The sequence below is a fragment of the Antechinus flavipes genome, chromosome 2 (assembly GCF_016432865.1).
Source record: "Antechinus flavipes isolate AdamAnt ecotype Samford, QLD, Australia chromosome 2, AdamAnt_v2, whole genome shotgun sequence".
Classification (NCBI taxonomy): Eukaryota; Metazoa; Chordata; class Mammalia; order Dasyuromorphia; family Dasyuridae; genus Antechinus; species Antechinus flavipes.
In genome coordinates, this window is record NC_067399.1 from 559,316,100 (window position 1) to 559,327,574 (window position 11,475).

Sequence of the window (11,475 nt, forward strand, 5' to 3'; positions counted from 1 at the left end):
ATTAAATCTATTAGAAATAATGATATATTTTCATAAGAACTTTCATTCCTAAGTTCTTAAGAAAACATCTTGGAAAATTCAAGCCATTTTCTAATTCATAAATGGTCAAAAGGTATGAACAGGCAATTTTCAGATGAAAAATTAAAACCATTTATAATCACATGAAAAAGTGCTCTAAATCATTATTGATCAGAGAAATGAAAATTAAGACAACTATGAAGTTCTACATACCTCCCAATTTGGCTAAGATGACAGGAAAAGATAATGATGAATGTTGGAGGGGATGTGGGAAAACTGTGACACATTGTTGAAGTTTTGAACAGATCCAACTATTCTGAATCATTGTATAATCTTACTGTTGCCATGTACAATGTTCTCCTGGTTCTACTCACTTCATTTAGCATTAGTTCACATAAGTCTCTCCAGGCCTCTCTGAAATCATCCTGCTGATCATTTCTTATAGAACAATAATATTCTATAACATTCACATACCATAACTTATTCAACCATTCTCCAATAGATGGGCATCTACTTAGCAGCCAGTTCCTTGCCACTACAAAAAGGGCTGCCACAAACATTTTTGCAACTGTGGGAAATCCCCTTTTTTGTGATCTTTTTTAGATACAGTGATCAATTCTGATGGACTTGGCTCTTTTCAACAGTGAGGTGATTCAGGCCAGTTTCATTGGTCTTGTGATGAAGAGAGCCATCTGCACCCAGAGAAAGGACTGTAGGTTCTGAGTGTGGATCATAACATAGTATTTTCACTTTTTGTTATTGTTTGCTTGCATTTTGTTTTCTTTTTCATTTTTTCCTTTTTGATTGATTTTTTCTTGTGCAGCATGATATTTGTGGAAATATGTATAGAAGAATTGCACATATTTAACTTATATTGGATTACTTGCTGTCTATGGAAGAGGTTGGGGGGAAGACAAGGAAAAAAATTGGAACACAAGGTTTTGCAAGAGTGAATGTTGAAAAATTTTATATGCTTATGTTTTCAAAATAAAAAGCTTTAATTTAAAAAAAGGAAAAAAAGCAAGCAAACAAAAAACGAGGAAATCCTTCTTTATGATAAATGTCAATAAATATTTTTTTAAAGAAAAGATTTTTCTTGATTTTGTTTTTAGGTTACATAATCATCATCTTGTAATAGAGTGATTGATGTTTTATGAAATAAAAGAACAACTTAGAGAACACTGTACCCAGCAATTTAACCAATCCTCATAATTGAAAAGTTCAAGAAATATGGGAGTTCCAAACCATATGAGTTCCTCAATAAAATTCACCTTCTTAAACACTAAAATTCACATATTTACCTATCTCAAACTACTTGTTACATCTAAATATTCTGATCTGAATATATTTGATTGAGTTATATATATCTCTCTCTCTCTTTACTGCTTCAGTTAGGAAGTAGCATCCTACTTGAATTTCTGTCAAGTACTTGCTTCCTTCACATAGGTAGAGATTTTATTCTTATTTGTATTTAATGGGTATAGCGAATGCCTATTAAGTTAATTTCCTCTACTAAGATAGATAAATGACTATTCTGCAACTTATGGATAATTCCCTGGAGAACTAAGAGGTTAAAAACTGTTGTTCATTTGTCACACAGCCAGTAGTTGACAAAGGAAGAATTTGAACACAGATCTTCAATCTGTGTCTCTCTATCCACTAAATCCTACTTCCTGAGGAGGTACAAAAAGCTGACAATCGCAGCTACTTTCCTCCTTTTATGCATGAAAAGAAGAGCTGTTTAATTTTAAATGAAGGTTATTTTCAATAGAACTATAAAAATTATTTGTAAACAAAATAGAAATGAGCTTATATAACTTTTAGAGCCATTAATTTTTTTCCAGGATTAAAGTAACCTAGCATAAGAGAGAATTCTGTTTTGAAGGGAAATGTTGGTCAACAGATAGACTATTTAACATCATGTTAAAAAAAAATGCAGTCAGCTGTAGGATTAACTGTCCTATATAGCATAAAAGAAAGGAAATGAAAGCTCACTGGGGATTAAAGACACAGGATATATGATTCAAATGTGACTTTGGGCAAATTACCAATTCTGGAAATGCAAAAATTGCTTAAAATCTTACATCTCTGCTTTCCACTGGCCCACTGAGGTTTAAGATGCAAAGTATCTCTTAGAAATGATCTCAGAGATCATCTAATTTAACCCTTAACTTTATAATGAAGTCCATCAGACCATGATCTCTTTAAAAGCAGAGATTTTGTTTTATAATCTTTTTTGTATCCTCTATGCACAATGACCAGCACATATTAGGTGCTCAATAAATTTTAGTTGATTGACTAACTTCATAATTTTAGGGTCTCAACTTCAACATGGAAGTTAAACCTTTTGAATTTTTCATGCGTTTAAGATGTACTGCCTTCATTTACACATTTTTGTGGGTTGATTTACAAGCAATGATTTCTATCCAAGATTCAAGTCACTGTCAAAAAAATGTCTACCTTTTATAGTTTTTAAAATTAAAAATATAGTTGCTCTTCCAGCTTTCATTGTAGCATCTGTAGTAGCAGCATGTTCTACTGGAAGTTCTTCACTCCCAAACATGGCTTTCTGCCTCAAAAAATAGAATAATAAAGGTGAAAGATGACCATATCAAGTTCATTCACCTCACTGACTTTCTGGGGTATAAGACAGATATAACCTAAATCATTCAGGAAGTAGATAGGATGAGCTCAAAAGTGAACAAGAAGAAAGTGGTCTGGATGGTTTCCATTGTGGAGATGTCACACATGATCATACAAGCATCAGAAACTATGCACAAGCCCCTTAAAGCCTCCAGATCTACAAAAGCCATCTTTGCTGAGTTGATGATGATGAACTGGCACAAGTCCAAGGAGAAAGTCTTCATCAAGTACTACAAAAAGTGGTGGGAAGTTGATAGCAAGAAGCAGTTGAAGAAAAACTTTAATAATATGAAGAAATACTGTCAGGTAATCTGATTAGCTGCTCATACTCAGATGCTTCTGCTTCCTCTCAGGCAGAAGAAGCCTCAAATGATGAAGATCCAAGTGGATGGCAGCATTGTGACTGACAAACTGGATTGGACCTGTGAGTAAATGGAGCAGCAGGTGCCTGTGTTTGGGCAGGATGAGATAATATCCCAGAAGTAACCAAGATCAATGGTTACAAAGATGTTGCCAGCTGCTGCCACACAAAGAAATTGTTCTGAAAAACCCACTAAGGCCTACATAAGTTGATTTGTACAGACTTTAACACCATATCAATATAGGTGTTCCCTCTGGCCCAGACTGGTCAGATGGGCTGTAGCTATACATCAATATCAACAAAAAGATCCACAAGATTGGTCAGGGCTACTAGATTAAGTTTGAAAAACTCATCAAAAGTAATGCATCCACTGATTAGGATTTGTCTGACAAGAATATTAACCATCTGGGAGGATTTGTCCACTAGAGTGAAGTGATCAATGATTTAATTATTCAGAAAGTCTGTGTTGTTGGAACTAAGAAGCATGTTCTCATCTTATAAAAGTTTCTGCTGTCATAAACTAAAAGCCATGCCCTGGAAAAGTTTATCAGCATCACTTCTAAATTTGGCCATTGACAGTTCTAGAATGAGGAAGAGAAGAAATCCTTTACAGAGCCTTCAAAAGGGATTGTGTTCCTTAAGAAAGGATTGTGTACCTAAGGATTCCTAACCTACTTAGAGCTGGTGGATTTTTATTAAATTGCAATTATTAACCATATATACATGTACAGATAGATATATGTCTATGTATGTGCCAGACACCACAACTATTAAAAAAGTAATAAACTCTAGATCAATTAGAATATTCATGCCAAATCCTAAATCCAAAAAGGATCTGAAGCTTTTTTCACACTTGGATCACTCTTGTGGATCTGCAATTTCCACAGTCTTTTTTACTGAAGAAGTGAGAGCCAGGATTGGGAAGAGAAGATTAGAAGGAAATTAACAATGAGGAAGACTAAAAGGAAATAAATAGTGAGGTATAAGACATTTATGCTTTCTCTTCTCATGGTCTTTCACTGACTCTCCACTTACAATAAATGTCACAACAGCTTCTTTTACCTTAAAGACATTATTTGGACCTATTATCTCCTTAAGTTTAGCGATGGCCTTGCATATCCTATATCACAATAACAAATTGCTTTAAAAATTTTACAGCCTTTTTTCCAAGTATTTTTTCTTTAAAAAAGAAGATTTTTTTTGAGCTGGCAAGGATGGAATCTTCCATCACTCAGAAGCAATGGAGGCAATTATCTTACCTTATTTGACAGTTAATTATCACATCAGCCTCTTCATGGTACAGATGATTAATGTCTAGAAATCAATGGGTTTACCACAGTCCCTTGCTCTGAACTTAACTACCTAATGTCAGAGCCTCTCTTGGAAACTTCCTACAAATATTTATAATAGTCTGAAAGCAGAAAAATGTAAAGGAGCAGAGCTGGCACAAATGGCCAAAGGGAACATCTTACTATGTGAAATAACTGTTAGGTAATTTGGCAATGACTTTGGGTGAGCAAATGGGAGTGAAAATCACCTGATGTGTAAGCTGAAAAGCTAAGAAACTGAGAGTATAGGCTTTTTCCTGACAGTTTTAATCATCTTTCTTGTTTAGTTTCATTTTCAATGATATCTTGGATGGGTAAAAGCACATTTCATTCAAGAGTTAAAAGGGGTCAGCTTGGGGCTGGTCATGGAAGCTTTTGATCTTTCCTGCTGACCTGGAATTAGTGCATGTATACCTGAGCAACTCTCAAGCATACCCAGCGCACCAGAAAATGTGTTTTACGCTACATTGATATTGCTGGCAAGGCACAAAACAAATGTACTAAGTCTAAAATAGCTTGACTTTTGCTTTAATGGTTTTCTGAAGATGAGTTGTTTGAATATAGTTTTCAGGTCTCACTTTCACAGGGTCTACAAATATATTATTTAGGCTCTCACAAAATTTTGTTCCTTTGGAAATTTGCAGTTTAATACTGGAACAATTGGTTTGTTACCTCACTATAAGTTTATACACCAAGTTATATGAAGACCAATAGTCGTCACAAACACATTGTGCCCTTTTTACTTCAAGAGAAAAAAATCATGTATTTTTGCATTGGATGGTTAGATCCAATTTTCAGACATTTTGTAAATTTTTGCAGTTCTTTTAAAAAAGAATTTCATTTTAAAAAATCCCAGTGGAACTCTTTCTTTTAGGTAATCTGGAAGAAAAATGGAAAGCTCAGCTAAAAATTAGAGTTGGGTCATGAATTGACTGGCTAATGCATATACAAGTGGGTTTGAGGTTATTTCATGGGTGAACTGAAAGCAGAAATATAGTTATGTTGAGGATGAGGTGAATCTTCTCTATACAGTGAATAAACCAGTGTGCTTCTGGGAGCTCAAAGTTGGAACCAGTAGATGGGAAAGCAGAGGTAAAGATAAGGAGCCAGGTTCAAATCAAAGAAATCAGAGTAAGACAAATGCAACAGTTAGGATGTTTGCTGGAAAGGGGAATTGCACTGATAGGAGATACATATAGAGTTTCTTATTAACTGGTTGTTTAGGTCTTTCTTGGAAGACAGATTTACCTGGACCAGCCTTAAATAACTCACTTTCCCAATTGTCAGGATACAATAAACAATCTGAGATGCTGAGGAGCCTAAAATAATAAACAAGTTGAGAGTAACAACTGGGGATAAGGTAGGATTTGTAATGGAAAGAACTTAAATTGTGCTTCCTATTCCCTTTGGACTCCTTCATTCCAAAGATTATTGCTTCTGTCCCTGATGGACCTATGACAGCTTTAGAAAAAGCTTAACTGAAGGCAACAGTTTATATAAACTACAATTTACTGGCCTCCCACAAGACTATTCCATGCTGAAAAATTCCATATCTTATGATGCATCTGCCCAAGAAAGGACTTTTCCACCCTATCCTCTACACATTCTGCATTCCTAATACCCAGAATTAATTTAATGATTAATGTTTCATGCAATGTTTTTTTTTTCCTCAGATTCTGACAATTATTTTAGACAGGCAGAGCCAGTATCATTATTATTCTAATTTTACAGATTAGGAAATAGGTTTCGGGTTTTTTTTTGGGGGGTGCCATTGATAATAATAATTCTAATAATAATAATAATAATTCATAGCTTATTTATTTACTGAAAATGTACCAAAGATACTGGCAAAAATAAGTCCCTTCAAACTCCAATCCATCTTCTATGTAATAGGGAGCAACTTCAATGATAAAGTAGGGTGAAACCAGCCAGATTAAATAGCTATGAAAGTCTATGTTCTTTGTGCTCTGGAGATACTACTGATTCCGCCACTGTCACTAGAACTTGACCCCACTTAGAATGATCATAATAATGATGTTGACATAGTTTATCTAAATATAATTAATATAATATATAAATACATATAAATATAATGTATAATATTAAATATATAATATAAATATAAATTGAAAAATGAAAAAGAAATCTTGTGTACTAGTTAAAGCTTTTCTCTAGTGAAAATATAGCAATAGCATAATAATGTCAAGAACAAATGCTATAAAATATGGTATCTTTCATGTGATAACATTAAGTCTATTATGGGAATTTTTATCAAAAATGTAAAAATGTCATTTGAACTTGTTGTAAAGAATTTTTAATGTGTGCTAAGGAAGAGTAAAGACTGGAAGTCTGATTCTGAAAGTCAAATTGAACTAATGAATGACATCTGTACTTAAAAATGCTTTAACTCTTCCCTAGGTAAGGTATGTTGAGCACACAACTATTAAGCAGAAGGCTGAAGTTGTATATGTTAAGAGACTGAATAGCATACTGAAGTCAAAACTTCATGGAAGAAACATATTTAGAACTACTAAAACAAACTAACACCATGCTAAATAAAAGTGACTCATTACCCCAAGGTAGCTATAAGAAGATAAACATTTCCTTGTCTAAAAGGAGGAGAATTGATAGATATTCTCAGAACATGGTAGTCAAAAAAATTAAAGAAATAATTTTGGAACAAACAGATCCCATTTCACAAAATTATTACTGGATTTGTTGAACTGTTGAAATTAAAAACGATTTATCTTGCTCAGAACCTGTTAAATAATTAAGATCCAAAATCAGCTGCATGATTGACATCCACATGACCTTAAAAAATGATGATATAGAAGTCTTGTACAAATTGCTTTATCATATGCAGATTTATTTTCATAAATAAAAGGCAGAATGATAGTGATGCATCAACACCAGAAAGTAAAATTTTAATTTTACTTTAAATTTGAGTGTACTATTCCCAGAGTCCAGGATGGTAGACAAGATAGTATGCCCCAATGTAGGAGGATATTTTTGCACTTTTGATTCTTTTGATGCCTTTTTAGTAAATATCTTTTTTTAAAAGCTAATTGATGTTAATTATTTATGCATAATATTGAGGAAACATTCACTGCGCAGAAGCTATTGAGTAAATACTAGCTAGCCCTAGAAATTTGATATTGGGTTAAAGAGGAATATCTACTAGATAGGAACTTGATATTTCTAGCATTAGAACCTTAAAACCTCTGAACAATACCCCTTGAGACTGAAGAGAAATGAAAAAGTAACCTCTGTCTGTAAATCTAACCAGCTGGTAGAGACTGAATTTGTAGAATGGCTCTAGAAGTTCACTACAACAATAAAGAAAAAAAAGATTAAATAAATAAAAACTCTAAAAATATTCCTGAAAAAAATATTACTTCACAGAGAAACAGTACAGACAGATAACAATAATGTCACACTGGCTTTGTCAAATATATCTATAAGAGGTACCTCTGGATCAAATATATGAAATGTCTAGAATTCAAGAGTAGAAAACATCCCCAGTGACAAAAATTCACACAAAATCAACCAACTTTTTGTTGACAAATGTGTTAAAAGCCGAGTCATACAGATTTGTTTATATAGGGAGAAGTTTTGTTCAGAATTAGGTCATTGCCACCACAAGTTACAGAAAATTGATCTTTAGGAACCTAGATTTCTTGATCAATGAAGATCATACAAAGGAAATATTAGAAACTATGAAACATCACCACAGATTATAAAACCACATTCACTATTAAAAAGTTAGATAGGCATTATCAAGGTATCAAGCTCTCTATCCTATATAAATAATACAAATTTTAAAAAATCTCCATACATCTTTGTTGATTAATTAATAAGATGACCAATCTTTATAATACAGACCTGCAAATGTTTTTGAAGATTCAAAAAATAAACTGTACTGGAAAAAAGACTATTATCATAGATAAAACTGTTACCCATGATTATCTAGATATAATATTGATTTCCCCAGATTTAAGAAAAACATTTTAAATAGATGTCACCATATCAAATGCCCAATTGATATGGAATGAAAAGCTTTCAAAACAAAGACTTAGCAGAAGGCATCAAAATCATGTGAGGAAAAGGATCAGGTAGACAATCTGACCAGTTTTCTGTCTGCTATTAGTATGGTTCCACAGATGATTTCAATGAGCCTACATAGAAGAATTTGGGTCCACCATTTTTAATTCAATTTAAAAAGTCATTTTATTCAACTATTATTTCCTATAGAACATTAAATCTAAAAGAATAATAGCAGGACAGAAACTTATCCAAGCCCATATCCATTTAAATTATATCAGAAAAGATGAGGAAAAGATAATATTATTCATATACTCAGGTGGATCTGTGATCACTGCCATAAATGTTCCCTGCAAAAATGCACATCATAATCCACTTGGGTCTCCTGATCTTCCTATGTAACTTTTATCGATATCATCCCAAAAGGTCACCAAAAGACACTCATGGAGCATGTTGAGGACTAAATATGATTTCTCTTGAAACAGCAGTTATATCAACAGAACATGCAGACTGACAATGGTTATCTTTGTCCTTCCCCATAAAACCAGCCCCCCTTTATTTGTTTGATAACATCCTTTATCTCACTTCTTTTTTATGTTATTTGCAGAGAGAATGTCAAGATGGATAGGATTCAGTACTTCCAGGAATATGTCTATTTATTGATCATTTGGCTAGCATGTACCATTTACAATACTTACTGGTAACTGAGTTAAAGTATATAGACAGCATAAAGACTAACAGTGCCATCTGCCCCCTTTTTTAGTACTCTGCCAATATCACTGAAGAAGCAGAAGAAGGATTCTCAGGAATGACAGCTATCTTAACATTTTTCCTTTAATTCACAAGGTACCATGGACAACAACAAAATAATGATAATAATACTAATGATAATAGTATCATATTTAAATAATACTTGAATATTTACAAAGCACTTAAGTTATAACCACCCAGTGAGATCAATTTAAATAACTTGCCAAAGCTCACACAGTAAGTACCACAGCTGATGTCACATTTTAATGCATCTAATATCTGCTAATAAAATTAGCATTTAGGGATTTGGAAATATATAACCTTACATGTGCCTCTCCAGGTTGGAGAACATAGAAAACAGTTCTGATTTTAAATCAACAGAGGTATCCCCAAATAAAAGCAATACATGTGTATGAGATTTGAATTATTTAACTGCTTATTTTTCATTCTAACTTTCCAGACTTTTACTCACTAAGGTCAGACAACTCAAGGCATCAAATGTCAATTTAGGGAAACTTCCTTTTCTTTTTCTCAGCATGAGGCTTTTCTTCTTGGCTCTTAAAGTTTCTCTCTGCTTCAGAATCTCTTACCTTCTTGGCTCTTAAAGTTTCTCTCTGCTTCAGAATCTCTTACTTGAGAACAAGAAAATCATTTCTTGATCCTCTCTAAATTAACATATCTCTTCTCATGATTTGGAGATTTTGTAGATGGAATTTGTTCACGTCGTTTCAATGCCTCAAGTCATGATATCTCAGCAATGGATATGTATGCAACCAACAAATCAAATTAGAACCAAGAATTCTGGTTCAAATTGGTCTGCACAAGTCTTGACTGGTGCTCACCAGCAGTTTCATTGACCTTGATCAGCACAAATCAGAACTTTTGGTTTCCTGTCAGCCATGGTCAGTGAAAATGTCAATTGCTTTCCAGCTGTGGACTCTGCTGACTCAAGCAATTGAATGACTTAAACCCAAATTTTCAGACATCTGTTCAATTCAGCAATCAGTTGTAGGTCCTGCCTAGAGGTCCTAAGTGCTTTGCACACTTTTTAACGTAACCCACATCCTGCTTTTCTTTTTTGATTCAGAAAATGTAACTTCCACATGTCTTTTAGGGAAGCAGCTTAAAAAACTTTCCCTAATGTCAGTCCCATTATCAATACAGTTAAATAAAAAGAGATGTTGATATTTTTAGATGCACAGCTATTCTTCTCATATCTATTGTTGTAGCCTATGGAAATTTAAAATACATTTGAAATATTTTAACATGATTCTTGAGAATGCTAAATACTAAAACTTGGCAAAAAAAAAATTGTGAATAATGACAACCCAGCAGAAATCACAGATTTTTGGAGGACCTAATTAAAGACACATTAGAAGGTAAGACAATATGCTTTAAGATTAACAAATTATAATAGTCTTATTTCTGTATACAAAAGTAGAAATTTGAGATAATTTTCTCCTTCATACTGAAAAGTATCCACACCTAAAGGCCTAGTTAACTGAGGGAAAAAATGTTATTGAGGGTGAATCATTCCGATAATTTCCTCAACTCTTTTTTTCTTTGAACTCTATTAACAGAAACTCCCATTATTAGGTAAGCAGAATCACAATTATTTTAAAATAGTATTATATGATGCAGCATGTCATTGTGATTAAACTAATCTACTTGGAGTCAGAAGACATGGTTTCAAGTCTGACAATGACTGGCTGTATAACCCTTAGCAATCACTTAACCTTAGTGTCTCAGGTAACATCCAGAACTTATCTACTAAGTTATGGACAGTATATGGGAGATATTGTTATACCAGAAATTTCCTTCGTATAGATAGTTTCTGTGTTCTTACAGATTCTTTGCACCTACTATAATGTACTGATTCTCAGGACAACTAAAAATATGTCATCTCAATTGGTTCAGTTTTTAAGCAATTGGGCAAATAACATCAAGATAGTACATATACAAAATCAGATTGTCTTTGGTATTTTAATTGTAAAATTCGTCAACATAAAGCCTTAACCAGAATAGATCCTATGCTTGGATTCCCAAAATGTCAAGGAGTTAGGATATGCACTCTAACTTATTCATTTTTACCAATGAAAGAAATTCAAATAATGGGGATTTCCTTAGTTTCCAGCTCCAACAAAATAGCTACTACTAATAGTTTTGTAGATGACTTTCTAGTATTCCTGATCTCATTAGGTCTAGGAGACCCAAAAAATAAGTCCAAGGGCATATATAGTTTAGTGATTATTTAGGCAGAGCTCTAAAGTATTTTAAAAAGATAATTGAACTAGTTCACATCTACATCAACAATTGTGAAAAGGCAGAACAAAT

General features: G+C 33.3%; 1 pseudogene; it reads left to right on the plus strand.

Annotated features, from left to right (window-relative positions):
- LOC127546900 (60S ribosomal protein L3-like) overlaps positions 1–3,682 on the plus strand; it is a 98,070-nt pseudogene extending 94,388 nt beyond the window's left edge.
- Positions 3,683–11,475: the final 7,793 nt, after the last annotated feature.